A 14741-nucleotide genomic window follows, 5' to 3' on the forward strand; every position below is an offset into this window, starting at 1 on the left:
GGATGTGGCTGACACAAATGGGCTCAGAGGCGTAAATTTTATTGGAGTTACTGGACCGATTAGGACGTGGCCCAAAGATTCATTGTTGAGTTTAGGACCAATAATGTTGAGAGGAAGTGGGCCTAAAGTGATAAATATTGTTCGGATGGAACCATAACCCAATTCAAGGTTGGAACGATTGCAGTTGGCGAGTGTCAGTAGAAAGGGTGACAATGATTGATGCTGAGTCGACGAGGGTTGATGACGACAGTATGAGCGTAGATCGGAGTGACGGTCTGTCCGACATTCTTACAGACATTCATGACGTCAATCGGAAGGTGCTCTAGCTTAAAGCCTTAAAGGGAGGAGGGCGAAGAGGGGTGACCAGTGTTCGCAAAGACTTGAGAAATTAGATTATTTGGCATGCGTTGTTCTTTGATAGATAACATGAATTGAACTTCCAAGAAGGTAAGCATGGGTTTGTTGTGCTTAATGATGGTTGTGATGTAATCATAGTGGGATGACAAGCCATAAATAACATAGTTCACCAGTTTCTTGTCTTTGATAGCAGATTTAACATCAAGATTGGCAATTAAATCTGGCTATGTTTGGAACTTTTGAGAAATATTCAGTAACAGATTGATCTCCCATGGTGATGGTAACATCTGGTTTGAGGACGGTCTCGACAAGTGACTGAGAAATGGTGGTAAAAATCCACATGAGAAAACCTGCAACAACATCCTTCCACTCAGTGGTGGTAGAGGCAACATTTGGGGGATCATACGTAGAGTCAATATGATCGAGTGTTCCATATGCTTTGCTTTGGGTTGTAAAAAGAGTTCTCCAGGAATCATAATTAAGGCGTTGGATGTCGAGGATCAGCAGGATATGGGACTTGATGTTAGAAATCCAAAAGCTTTGTGTGGTGGGGATGGAGTAGTATTCGACATGAGAGAAGATATGGGAAGGTGTGGCGGTAGTTCTACACAGAAGGTAGGGTTGGTCGGTGGAGAAGAATAAGTAAAAGAGGGAAGAGCTACAATGTAGGATCCAAAGAAGTTGATACCATATTACAAAATGAGAAACATATTTAGTTTCCTTCATTTTAATAGATTTACACCTAATAAGATCCGCCTTGACACATGAAATTTACTTCTTTATAGTTACAACTTTGTTTATCATTCATAGGACGCTATAACTGTGACTTTTGCTTCTCATAATTGAGTCAATTTTACTTCATTTTAAAAAGGAATTGATGTCAAATTACCCAAAATGCCCCAAACAAACATTTTTTTAATCTTACATGACCCATATCTATGTTGAACTTTGAGTTGTTTTGCACAGGTGACAACAATTCCCCCAAATGCCATTTCTTGAAAGATGCATTTGGGTTTCGGTTTCTTCCATCCATAGTGGAAGTGGTGGTGACAACTTTTTTTTTTTAAAATTATTCTAATTTATATTTCTTTTTTCGTGCACTTTCCAATTTTTTGTGGTTATAGATTATGCTAATTTACTGCAGTTCACAAATTTTATTGTTGCGTTTTTCTGCAATTCAAAAAAATAGTTTCTGTAATTTTTTGGCAGTTTTTTATGCAGTTGTTCAAAGTTTCTGCTTTATTTTTTTGGATTCTGCACACATAAAAACTAGCACATAGATGTTAATTCAATGTTTTTTGTTTGTATATGTGAAGAAAAAATAGATGTTTCCTGAGCATCTCAAATGAAAGAGTTGGCAAACAATTATTATTATTATTATTATTATTATTATTATTATTATTGTTATTATGTTTTCGTTAAACTTGAGTACAAAAGAAATAAAAATATAAAGTAAGCAATTCTTTTGCTAACTTGGTTGGTACTTTTACTTTCTTTTCAATAGTTTGATAGTTGCTAGAAAAAAAAGTGAGTTTAATATGTAACTGTTAGCTTTTATTTTCCTTTTCATGTTCTGTCGATCTTAAAAAAACATATATTAGTAAGAACATAAGTTGCAGCCAAGATGTATATTAATAAAAAGTAAATATAACTGAATAAGCTGGTTGTATGTATATTAATAATAATAAAAATAAGGACAGATAAAGTACCTATTAATAAAAACTAGGTATGTAATTAAATCTCACGTCTATTAGAAAATTTAACCATAAATTTGTGTGCAACGTATGAGGCTGCCCATTCGCAACCATTGGACATCAAGGTGGACTAAATGGCTCAATTTGAGGTTGATCAGGAGATTAAAATTGAACAGTATTTTGCAGCTTGGTGGTCTGGCAATGTGGTGAGTAATATTTATAGTAAGAAGGTCTTGAATGTTTTCCATTTCTATGCAACATCAACTCTCTCTTTTCATGTTGGATCCTTGATTAAGTTAGTTTCTTGGGCTACTAAGATGGTTTAAGCTCCCAACTAATACTAATGTTGAGTTTTGGAAAACTTTGTTTCCTGTATGTAATTATTGCTTTTATTATTCAGTTATTTAGTTAAAAAAAACTAAGTTTTTGCATTTCATTGAGGATCATATAAACTAATGTTTGGATAATATGAAGTAATTAAAAAAAATATGGTTCCTTTATGTATTTTTTCTAAGAACTTGTAAATCATCATCAAAAGTTAATTTTTAATAAATGACATTGTACTTTCATTTTTATGTCTAATATAACATCATACTTTTATTTTTGTTTTTCCATTTTTGCATTACTTTTGTATAGGACCATTTATGTTAATTTATTTAAATACGGACCATTCAATCATTCATGCAAACTATTTTTTTAGAACTCGAAGGTAGATGCTATATTAAATAATAATAATAATAATAATAATTATAATAAAAACAGTTAATTTTTAGAAGGGTTAGATAGTTAATTTCATAACTCAATGTAAGCTTCATTATGACATCATCACCACCAAATGTTAATTTACAGAAAATAGCAATGTACTTTCATTTTTGTGTCTAATATTGCATCATACTTTTATTTTTATTTCCATTTATGCTTTACTTTTATGCAAAGAGAAATTAAGACCTCTATGTGACTAATTATTTTCACATAGGGACCATTTATGTAAATATATTTAAATAAGGACTGTTGTTTATAATTACTTTAAGGATTTCAACTTATGTTTGTTCTACACAAACCATTAGGATGGGTAACTTTACTTTTATCATTTTTTTTATTTTCATCTGTCATCTATTAATCTTGTCATTAAAGTGGCAACTCTTTTCATTAACATAGTGTAGATTAGTCATGAATGCTTTGAGAACCAATGATTTTTATTGGTAAGATGTCCAATACATAACAAAAATAGGAAAATCTATTAGTGTTGTTTTAATTACTGCTAGGCAACATCTATTAGCATTTACATTATTTGTAAAGCAGTTTGTGTTTCCATGATCTTTTGTTTTTCCATTAGAGCACATAGGGTAATGATTTAGAATGCAGGTTACTATATTTAAGACATCTGTTTCCAATTATCAACCACATCAAGACTACATGAATGCCTTATTGGGTTAGGATAGATAAGCTACAACTGTTAGTGATGATGGAAACAAATATATCAAGTACCTAGGACTTAGAAATGAATCAAAATATATAGCACAATAGAAGCTCCAACTACCAAAGTGAGATGGTATTCTACACATTTGAATGGAAGTATGTTGCTATAAAATATCACCACAAGAATTTGTAAATTTATGATTAATGGCAATGTTTTTGTTTTTATCTAGCTTATTTTAATTTGTTAACCGTGTGGAACACGGGTTATAACCTAGTATATATATATATATATATATATATATATATATATATATATATATATATATATATATATATATATATATATATATATATATATATATATATATATATATATCTTATTACTTTAATAAGCATTTACCCCAAAATGTTGAATTTTAAGAGGTACAACCTCTTCTACAATATGTATAATAACTTTATGCTTTAAAAAATAATGAATCGGTCAACATTTGAAAAAGTCAAATAAAATGATAAAATTTTGAATGGGTCAAAGTTTGACCAAGTACTACGGATATCCGATTGAATCGGTCTAGCCCCTATACAAGTTATAAAGCATTTCCATTTTATCTTTTATCCCACTCTCATCGGTCTTCATGAAACCTAAAATACGCCGCCCATAACTCAGCCTCTACTACAACCACTCACCGCCACTGTTACAGGCTTCCACAACCGTCACCATGATCTATACCCCAATCTCCTTAAATGATGACCACACATACACACACTCTCTCTCTCTCTCTCTCACACACACACACACACACTCTCTCTCTCTCTCTCTCATATTTTCCCTCCAAACACGAATGTTGTTCTCCCCCTTCATCTCTATGATCAGTTAACACCGCCGCCTCTTTCTTACCTAACCGGTGACTTCCACCACCACACACCGTCGTCTACACCACCATCATCAGTTTTTATCGATTTAATATCTTTCTGATTTATGTTTTAAATGGATTTTTAGGAATCCAATGAAGTCAGCAGCGCCATTACCACAGTCTTTTTTATTTCCAGTCACCGCCCTCAGGTAAGATTTCACATAATCTCTATTTCACCTTCTTTCTTTCTCTTATCTTCTTTTATTACGGTCACCACCGCGCACCACCCCGTTCTCTCTAAGAAACCGAAGACACCCCAAATCTAAACCCTAGAAACCATAGAATATCGGACCATCTTCGTAGGGGAAAATATCATATATGTTGTTTCATGGTCTAAAAGATGTGAACTTGCTCGCCACCACTATCACCGTCTACAACTTAATGTCGACATTTTGCTCCTTACCATGGCCATCGATTTTAGGGCTTATAATCAGACCCATCTTTATATGTTCCATCGTCTTTCTCCCCAAATTTGCAGACTCGGTTCCACATGTGGGTTTAATGTATTCATTTGCAGCCACAACCGTCACCATGATCTATACCCCAATCTCCTTAAATGATGACCACACATACACACTCTCTCTCTCTCTCTCACACACACACACACACACTCTCTCTCTCTCTCTCATATTTTCCCTCCAAACACGAATGTTGTTCTCCCCCTTCATCTCTATGATCAGTTAACACCGCCGCCTCTTTCTTACCTAACCGGTGACTTCCACCACCACACACCGTCGTCTACACCACCATCATCAGTTTTTATCGATTTAATATCTTTCTGATTTATGTTTTAAATGGATTTTTAGGAATCCAATGAAGTCAGCAGCGCCATTACCACAGTCTTTTTTATTTCCAGTCACCGCCCTCAGGTAAGATTTCACATAATCTCTATTTCACCTTCTTTCTTTCTCTTATCTTCTTTTATTACGGTCACCACCGCGCACCACCCCGTTCTCTCTAAGAAACCGAAGACACCCCAAATCTAAACCCTAGAAACCATAGAATATCGGACCATCTTCGTAAGGGAAAATATCATATATGTTGTTTCATGGTCTAAAAGATGTGAACTTGCTCGCCACCACTATCACCGTCTACAACTTAATGTCGACATTTTGCTCCTTACCATGGCCATCGATTTTAGGGCTTATAATCAGACCCATCTTTATATGTTCCATCGTCTTTCTCCCCAAATTTGCAGACTCTGTTCCACATGTGGGTTTAATGTATTCATTTGCAGCCTGTTTGTCCCACACGCACATATACACACATTCACTAAGATACATCCTCTTCCTGGACCCCGTTTAATTTTCGAAATTTGAGGCTTTTTTAGAATACGCTTCCTTTTCTCAGCAAACCCTAAACTCAGCTACCATGCCACCACCACTCTCTATTGTCGTCAATTGACCATAGTCACACATGTCATTCATTGCCACACACCCTATCTACACCTCCATAACCATCTTTTGTTTTTTTCTCACATCTCTCTCTTTCATTCCACATCGATACTCCTAGAACATAGTTCCAGTTGTGGGTTCGATTTGAGGTAAATATGTACAAGAACAGATCTAGAAATCGAGAAGGTTTCACCTCTCTTTAAACGATCCAGATTCGTGTTTAGATAAAACCCAATCGTTAGTTCATTCGAGAAGGATTTACAAGAAAGAACATAGGGATACAAATTTGTGTTTACTTTTTCATTTCCTCTCTACGTACATAAAACCCCCATCTTTTGTTTTTCGTTGAAGATTTTATTTCAGTGTGATGCTTATGGAGGGAGCTTACTGATGATGAGGATCATTGCGACTTGCCTGAGGTTAAAGAGGGGGTACTTGCAGGAAAACACAAAAAGGCATAACAAGGTTTTCTTAATTTCAGCTATCTGTTTTTACTGTGACGATCAACTAAACCGGGCTGATTTACAAATTTTTGTATACCTTTTTCTTATTGGAGCAGTACGAGTGTGTCTCTTTTCTCTTTATTGCTAATTACTTTGTGGTTTGTCATGTATTGCCTCATTTACATTCTTCATGTATTTTTTTTACTTATATTATCAATTTCGACCCTTACCATTTTGGAAATTGTAGTTTTATCTGCATTCATGTTTAAAATATCTGATTAATGTTTATTGCATACTTTAATTTATAGGAGTGTGTGTGGATCAAGTGGATATGGAGGGTACGATGATGAATGCACTCGAGAAATGACTTAAGAAGCTACTTATGAGAAATATAAATAATGGGATGGCCCCATCAATGCCAGAGTTTGCTAAAATAAATCATAAATAAGCTAATTTTCCTGTTTTTAAAAAAATATTTGAAGCTTGTTAAATATTTCCAAAGCTTAAATTAGCCCTTTTTGGTGCTTGTGTAGGGGATCTAGAATGAAGAGTTGCCAAAGTATGAAGACCGGAGCCAAATCTTGCAAAAGCACAACTTGAAGAACTGAAGAAAGAGGCTCATAAGGAAATGATACACAGAAGAAAAGGTATTATATTTTATTCCCTATGGACTTGAATGTTTAATTATCCGCCAAACATCTTCAATACCTTTTCAATAAACATGAAACAAGGATTTGTGTGCGGAGCCATATCAGATTTTAGAATACATACCAAGGAAATAAATATTCTAATTTTCATTATTAAACCTCAAGTTGTAAATCAAAGGGTTTGAATGTTAGTGGGATTAGAAAGAAATGCTTACCTTTTGTGACCCATTTTAGGATGGGTAATTTATATAATTTGACAATTAGATAAAGTGTCACAATTTCACGAGACAAAAAGGGTACTATAATAATTTTTCATGGATTTGGTCTATTATGTGTTTTTTCTGATTATTGTGGATTATCTGCATGTAGTAGTTCAAGAATGAGGAAATGATGGATTTGAGTGTATTAAAGGAGCAATGGTGTGAAAATGCACACATGTTGAAGTCGTGATAATAAGATAACTGTGTTTATCGTTTGTCTCTCCTTGAACTCACTTAAGAATCTGGACATTCGTGTAAATGTGGAAGCTAATCTTAAGCAGGTAGAAACAAGAGCTTTAATTTAACATGTTCATTGGCATTTCTTTGAATTTTGATGTTCTATTACTATGTAATTCAGGTTTTCAATTAATTTTTAAAAAAATTGTATGTAAAAGAAGTTTACGGAGGGAATCAAATTACCATTTTTGAAGATAAATGTGTTTCTAATTTTGAACCCAAAACAACCTAAAGTGCTTCAAGATAATTTAACTGTTTAATTTACAATTTGATTCCTGAGTTTTTATAATTTTTCTTTTGAATTTTCATGAAGATTATGGAGTGGAAGATGGACCACTTGGTGGGGCTTTTGATAGGTTGGAAGAAGTTGATTTGTTTGTTTTTTGAATATTAGAATGTACCTTTTTGCCCCTAATTGGTTCCTCCTTTAATTTCGTTGAGTTGTAGCATTACAATACATTATAGAAATGTCATTATTCCTTCCAGACTAAAATATTTCTGCATTTTTGGTGTTCTTTTTGTTTTTTTTGTTTTTTTGTTTTTTTTTAATTCTTTTTGCTATGTTTTAAGTTAGAAATATAGATTGTTCATAGTATGTAATAATGTATTTATGAGGTTTGATTTTGTATGATTTTGGAATTGCATATAAATGCACTTTTTGTTGTGAGAGCTGACAAGATATGGATTTTTTTTTCATGGCGTTTTATCCTTCTTTTATTTTACATTTTAGGCTTCATCTGGATTAAAAGAGAGCATTAATGCAAGCTATAATGTTTTACTTTAGTATATGAATTAGATTAGAGGTAAAAAGAAAATAACACAAGAACTGTAATATATATGGTGTGATTTTGGAATTTCTATGTAAACACTTTTTATATGAATTATGTTATAATTTTTTTTCCCTTTATTATGAATGAGTGACATGCAAAATAGAACGTTTATATATAATGTTTTTAAAAAGTCTTCGCTAAATAATATGTTAATATCCATTTCATTATTACTGTGTTATTTTTTTGTAATTAAATAGCTTTTATCTTATTTTCTTGATTTTTTATAAATATATTAACCGTAGATGGTCAAAACAAAAAGTAAATCTAAACACATAATTTGCTCTTTTATAATTTGGTTAAAAAAATTTTAAAAATAAATCAAAATATACATTTAAAAGAAAGAATTAACCTTTAGTGAAATATAAAATTTGTCACTAATGAAAAACTTTTTTCAGAAAAATAAAGTCGGATACCCGGAACCCAAACGTGAAGCTGAAACTGAAGTTGAATCTGATCCAACCAATTTAAGGCCCAATATAAAATTTTCATTTAAATGATAAACCTACATTTAAATGCAGATGATAGACTTTAGGGTTTGGACATTGTCGTAACATAACACAATAAATGATTTATTTTGGACTTAGATATTTATAATACATAACATAACAGAATAAATGCAGATGATAGACTTTAGGGTTTTGGACTAAAATATTTATAATACATTTTTTGTTCTCCGAAATCAAATATGTTATCATGAAATAGAAAAGATCTATTTTCGACACAATAAATCCAACGTATGAAACTAAGTTATGAAAAAACTATTTGCACCCGTCGCTTGATAATTGTTTAGATGTAGTAAACTATTTGCGCAAAAGAATTACTCGCCTCTAGAAACTAATTTCTGAAAAAACTATTCGCACCCATTGTTTGACGCGGGTAAACGGCTAGTATATATATATACCTTAAAAAGCATTTAGCCTCAAATGCTGAATTTTAAGAGATACAACTCCTTATGCAATATGTACATTAACTTTATGCATTACAAAAATCATGAATCTTATGCGGTGAGCAAGTTGAATGGTGCATATTTTGAAAAAGTCTCATGCTTTCATCTTCAAATTGAATTGGTCAAAGACGAAGAAGCATTCATTACGTTCAACTAATAATTCCCCAATATTTCGCTATTTTGTTATGATAATTTTGAATTCCGACTTCACCTCTCGAATCTCGCCTCCTTCTCATATATATTGTGTCTCGCCTCCCTTATGTTCCCCGGTTCTCCAGAAACCCTCTTCTCATCATGTCGACCCTTTATAAGTTGCACTACATCCGTTGGATGTTTCACTTCCAGACCTCTCTTCTTCTCCCGTTTACGATCACATATAAACTTGCAAGAGGTAACTCTCCACTTTCTGGTTTTTAATCACATACAAACACACACTTCTATTTTATGTATAATTTTAAATTCTGCGCACGATCATACATAAGAAATAGCAATTTGGGTTTATTTTTTGGTTGAAATTTGTATTTCCATGTGAACCCCAATTTGGGTCTTTTCTTCTGAAGCACAGACGGTGGCAAGGGATTTGAAGGTTTAGTGGAAGAGGTAATTTCGTCCCCAATTTAAGGTATGGCTACTCTTTCTTCTCTCCTATTCTTTCATATAACTGCTCCTTCTTCTTCACCAAATCAAAAAGATATCACAAACCAACCCAACACCAAGATCGCATCGTCAAGAACAAATCAATGGCATAATCTCCTGATTTTCAGGATTTCAAAGTAAATGATTTCGATGAATACTATGGGGTAATTTTCTTTTAATACTCTTAAACCTTTGCTGATTTTTTGTTGTAGGTACCTTTATCTGTAAAATGATTTTCAAATATCATCATTATTATTTGAATGTTATTCCTTTTCACCAGGTATGTTCAATGGTTACCTATTTTTCATTTTCAGGATTTGAAGACCTGCTGTTGCTTGAGTTTCTTGATTAGGTTTGGTTCATTCTGTAATTTCTTTTTATATGTGGTTCTCTCTCTATATAAAAACCCTAAACTAACTTACCACCATCTTATAATGTTTTTTTTTGTGTATTTTAGTATGATTTCATTCGAAATCTAGGGTAAAATCATTATATGCTATAATGGTTTGTGTTTTCAAGTTTCTTTCAGAGATCTATTACTAGGTAAATTAATAAATCTCATTAGTTCCGACCTAATGTAAAAAAGAACTTGAGTTGATTATGTTATGCTGCATTTTCTAAAAGGTTTACTCTTAATGCAATTATCTATGTTTTAGTTGCGTATTTTGAAGAAAGTGTCTTCTATTTTTGAATAGTGTGAAAAATAAAGAGGCAAATGAGACATTTTTGGATAGAGGAACCTAATGAGTAGACAACTATGCCCCTGAATCATAAACAAACGTAAAGGAAAAACAAAGTTTGTTAGGTGGGGTTCAAATCTTTAATAGAGTCTCTCCATATTTTTAATATGATGGGTTTTTTTTATGAAGTGGGTGATTATTGATTATTGGTGTTGTAGGGCTTGCTATTTTATGACAACATTGCACTAGATAGATCAGATTAAGTGATGAAGATAACTTGGAAAACGTAATGGATACGAAGCCTGATGATGATCAATTGGGTTGCATACAGGTTGCTAGGAACAGAGGGACTATTTTTATCTTATGGTTTACTCAGGTTTGGTTTCTCAATTTCTTTTTGTCGTTGGGATTTTTTGAGTTTTGTTTTTGAATAAAATATTCCTGATCTAGGTATTTTATTTTAAATAAAATCAAATGAGAGATTTTAGGATGTGCATCTAAAAACGAAAATAGATGGGGGATTTCAGTGTGAAATAAGGACCTGCGGCTAATGTTGATTTTTCCAGCTAAAAAAGTGCTTATCTCAAAAGACCCATAATCTGATGAGAGATTTCTTGATTTTTTTTATATGTGGGTTTTTCGAGTTTGGTCTCTTCCATCCCGACTTTGTCTATTTCCTATAGTTTGAGATCAACTTTTTTTTTTTGCTCTTGACGTGCATTCTTTTACTTTTCCACTATATTAGACAATTCAATGAAACCATGTTGTTATATTTTTTATTTAACCCAAAATGGTTGTCCCTTATTTTTCATTAAGCTTACTGAATCTTATTTGTGATAAGCTTTGTTTCTCAATAATTTAATCAAATGATGGTGGATATAGACAAAGACTACCAAATGAGAAATTGAGAGCAAGAATTTGTCGGACATTTGCTTCATCGTTTTAGGTTTGCTTCTTTTTCTTACTAACTCTAATCATTTATGACTAATTTCACTGTTAAAAAAAAATTATATTGATAGTGTAGGTATCTTTGTGTTGGATTACTTAAAATCTAACGGTAATTACTTTACATTACCTAAGTTTCTTCTTCTGTTATCTTCATATTTCTTTTACACAACTCTTGAACTCATGGTTCCTGTGCGGTTGTTGATAATACCATTAGGCTAAAGGTTGCATGTATAAGAACTTTCTTGACCTGTGTGGCAACTATTTTTATTTATTATCAGCCATATCCAACTTTAGGTAATTAACAGGTTTCCCTTTCTAATGACATTCACGAAACTATATTAATTTACCTGCATTTATATTATATGTTTACTTCCTTCGGGTGTCATATTTTAGTAGTTGGGTGGTAAATATGAATGCGTTATGTAGTTTCTCATGAACAGAGGATAGTATCCATGGTATATCAAGCTTTTTGATTAAAAGAGGAACGGAACGTAACATAACCAATGCAGTTTCAAATATATCAGTGTATTCAATTATGAAACACAATTTTGGTTATTTTCTTATTATAACATTGTAGTTTCGTTTAATTTCTTATTAAGGTAATGCACTTTTAAAATCTATGTAATTATAGGACTTAATGTGCACTCTAAAAAGAAGCTTTTGCCAGCAGTATATAGGTGCCAACATGTTTTTGATGAATTGTTTATTTTCTTATGGGAGTTACTATTTGTAGTTGATAATTTGTGTTTTTAAATTTTAAAGTTTTTGTGGGCTTATTCCTTTGAAAATTCAAATTTGCACTAGATAATCCAACAATTGTTTCAAATTTTGCATACGGAATATAATATTATATTTCATATACGCTATTTACATTTACAAAAGAAAATTATATTTTTTTTCACGATTTGGTTAGACTTGAAAATCTTATACAATTCCCTTTTAAATTTTAAAAAATAAACTATATATTAAATGAAGATTGAAAAACAATTATTATTAAAAATAATAATATAATAATAATCGCTTAAAAAATTGATATGGATTTTGAATTTGGAGACGTATTTTGTTGAAGATATACCATTAGAACTTTATGCGAGGTGGATCTTCATAATAACTAACACTATCATATTTATTGATTTTGTTAGGAGGTAAGTATTTTGAAACATTGCAAATTAATTATATAATCTAAAAATGTTAATTAAACTTCTATTAAGAAAATTATTATTACTTCTCAATCATATTGGATTGCGGTGATTTTCATGAGGTTATGAACTATAGTATTAGGTTTAGCATTATGAGTCAATTTCATATCTAGTTGTTGGTGTTGTTTAGCTGATGGTGTTTAGGCTAGGAAGTTGTTAGACTCTGGATTTGAAGTTATTAAACTTTACTTAATCCCTTAGATCCTTTGGGTCAGTTTTATCCTTAAATGTTTATGTATTATTTCTCTTTCATTTAATGAATATTTTTTTTGCATCTTTTCCCCGAATGTATATATTTACTATTTCCTTTGTTGCTCAAATGTATATGCTTTTATTATTAATTATGCCTTACAAATATTAGGTTGCTACTATATGCAATATAAATATGTTATGTTGACCATTTTACCCTTAAATTGTCAGTATTTATTGTGGTTGTTGTTGTGAAATTTAGAATTGTCCCCTGAAAAGTAACGATACAAATTGCAATGCATAACTAATAAACACCCAACAAACGCAATTTGAATAGTTATAGTTATATACACCATCAAAATACACTTTAAAACAATCCAAAGTAACAAAAAAAAAATAATAAAGCATCTTTATTTTTTTATTTACATTCTTTATATAAAAGGGTTAATAATTAATCATTTCCAAATGTTTGTTATTTGTATTAATCGTAAACCGAGTAACTATTAAAAAAATAGATCATTATAATTGTTTATATTTGATATTATTTATTTATCATCAATTAATCTTACAGCCTTCTATTAAATAAAAGAATCAAATATTTGTAGATATCTTTGCTCGATTAATAAGTTTGTATGCGATAAATTTTCTTAATAACCAATTGAAACGCCGATCATAAAAATCGATATCTACATTTGGCGCGGGTAAACGGCTAGTATATATATATATATACATATATATATATATATATATATATATATATATATATAGGGCTATGTTATTTTATTTCTTATATTTATTGTGTGCTAGTATGCATCAATAGGAATTTAGTAAATTAAATAATTATTTAATTAAATAAATATAGATATTAAATGATTTCCATAATTATATGTATATTAAATGATATCTATAATTATAATTCTCTTTTTATGGAAACTAATTAAATCCGTCATTAATGTCAGCAATAACATTCTTTCAGAATGAATTCGTATCTAGGTTTTTATATATGAGTTCGTATTTTGTTTCATGACTCACTCACTTAAAATACAATAAAGTTGCATGGAATATGAAGAACGAGAGTGTATTCTACTAGAATACACTCTCATTCTGCTGGAATACACTCTCATTCTTCTAGATATGAATTCATTCTGAAAGAATATTATTGTTGACATTAATGACGAATTTAATTAGTTTCCGTAAAAATGAGTTATAAATATGGATAACATTTAATATACATATAATTAATACTAAATTCCTATTGGTGCATTCTAGCACACAATAGATGTGAGAAACATTTGAACCTAAATCATTAAATAAGTCATTTAAGGGTATTATAGTAATCTTTGCATAGTTAATTATGGTAGATCAACAACAATTCCTGATATCACGCAAGAAGCAAAGATAAATTTAGAACATTAGCCCTAAATCGAACTTATCATCGTTTCTTATTCACCGCTTCTGCTTCTTCTTCTACAATCGAACATCAAGATTCAAAACTCATTACCAGGTAATTATCCTTCTCCAATCAACTATTAAGCTTTTCTTTCTTTTAATAAACTCATTTTTTTTCTTTAGTTGATCAATCATCATCGGTGATGATGGTGGTGGTGGGAAGTTGTCACAAGATTTGATGGAAAATGCGTGTGGTCTCAATGATTTTTATTTGTTCAATCTTCAACAACGACAATATCAACAATATCAACAGTCATACCAACCACCAGCAAAGAATCAAGATTCGTGTTTTGAATCTGGGTTTCATAAACCGGTATCGATGCCTTCTCAATCTGTTGCGGCTCATATTCAAAACCAGAATCAAGAAATTGAAAGGTTCATTAGTTTACAGGTAACCTATCTTGGATTATTCACCGGTTTTTCTATAATTTGGGTGTATTCTCAAGAATCTTAATGATTTAGTCATTTAAAAGGGAAAAAACCAGTCGTTCAAAATCCATAG

The 14741-nt window shown here is 31.4% G+C and overlaps 4 long non-coding RNA genes across 10 annotated transcripts in view; all 4 read left to right on the forward strand.

Moving 5' to 3' along the window:
* The first annotated feature begins 178 nt into the window (after window positions 1-178).
* LOC145107927 (uncharacterized) lies at window positions 179-1555 on the forward strand. Its single transcript, XR_013708021.1, has 2 exons — window positions 179-447; window positions 551-1555. It is a non-coding gene; the product is annotated as an uncharacterized LOC145107927 (long non-coding RNA).
* Window positions 1556-5436: 3881 nt separating this feature from the next.
* On the forward strand, window positions 5437-7865 carry LOC145163540 (uncharacterized). Of its 2 annotated transcripts, XR_013739707.1 has the most exons (5): window positions 5437-5924; window positions 6127-6240; window positions 6527-6865; window positions 7235-7406; window positions 7676-7865. It is a non-coding gene; the product is annotated as an uncharacterized LOC145163540 (long non-coding RNA). The 2 variants fall into 2 exon arrangements; XR_013739706.1 differs by having other exon boundaries at window positions 5439-6240.
* A 1540-nt stretch (window positions 7866-9405) lies between these two features.
* On the forward strand, window positions 9406-11195 carry LOC145107932 (uncharacterized). 6 transcript variants are annotated; one of them, XR_013708032.1, is made up of 6 exons: window positions 9406-9529; window positions 9704-9938; window positions 10089-10126; window positions 10470-10579; window positions 10673-10830; window positions 10905-11195. It is a non-coding gene; the product is annotated as an uncharacterized LOC145107932 (long non-coding RNA). The 6 variants fall into 6 exon arrangements; XR_013708037.1 differs by having other exon boundaries at window positions 10943-11195; XR_013708030.1 differs by having other exon boundaries at window positions 10673-11195.
* A 3139-nt stretch (window positions 11196-14334) lies between these two features.
* The window catches only part of LOC145107953 (uncharacterized), a 1648-nt gene continuing 1241 nt past the window's right edge, over window positions 14335-14741 (forward strand). The window contains exons 1-2 of the long non-coding RNA XR_013708039.1: window positions 14335-14630; window positions 14713-14741. The exon at window positions 14713-14741 is cut by the window's right edge and continues 279 nt beyond it. This is a non-coding gene — a long non-coding RNA (uncharacterized LOC145107953). The remainder of the gene's footprint in view (window positions 14631-14712) is intronic.

The sequence above is a fragment of the Lactuca virosa genome, chromosome 1 (assembly GCF_052849685.1).
Source record: "Lactuca virosa cultivar CGN04683 chromosome 1, Lactuca_virosa_CGN04683_v6, whole genome shotgun sequence".
Classification (NCBI taxonomy): Eukaryota; Viridiplantae; Streptophyta; class Magnoliopsida; order Asterales; family Asteraceae; genus Lactuca; species Lactuca virosa.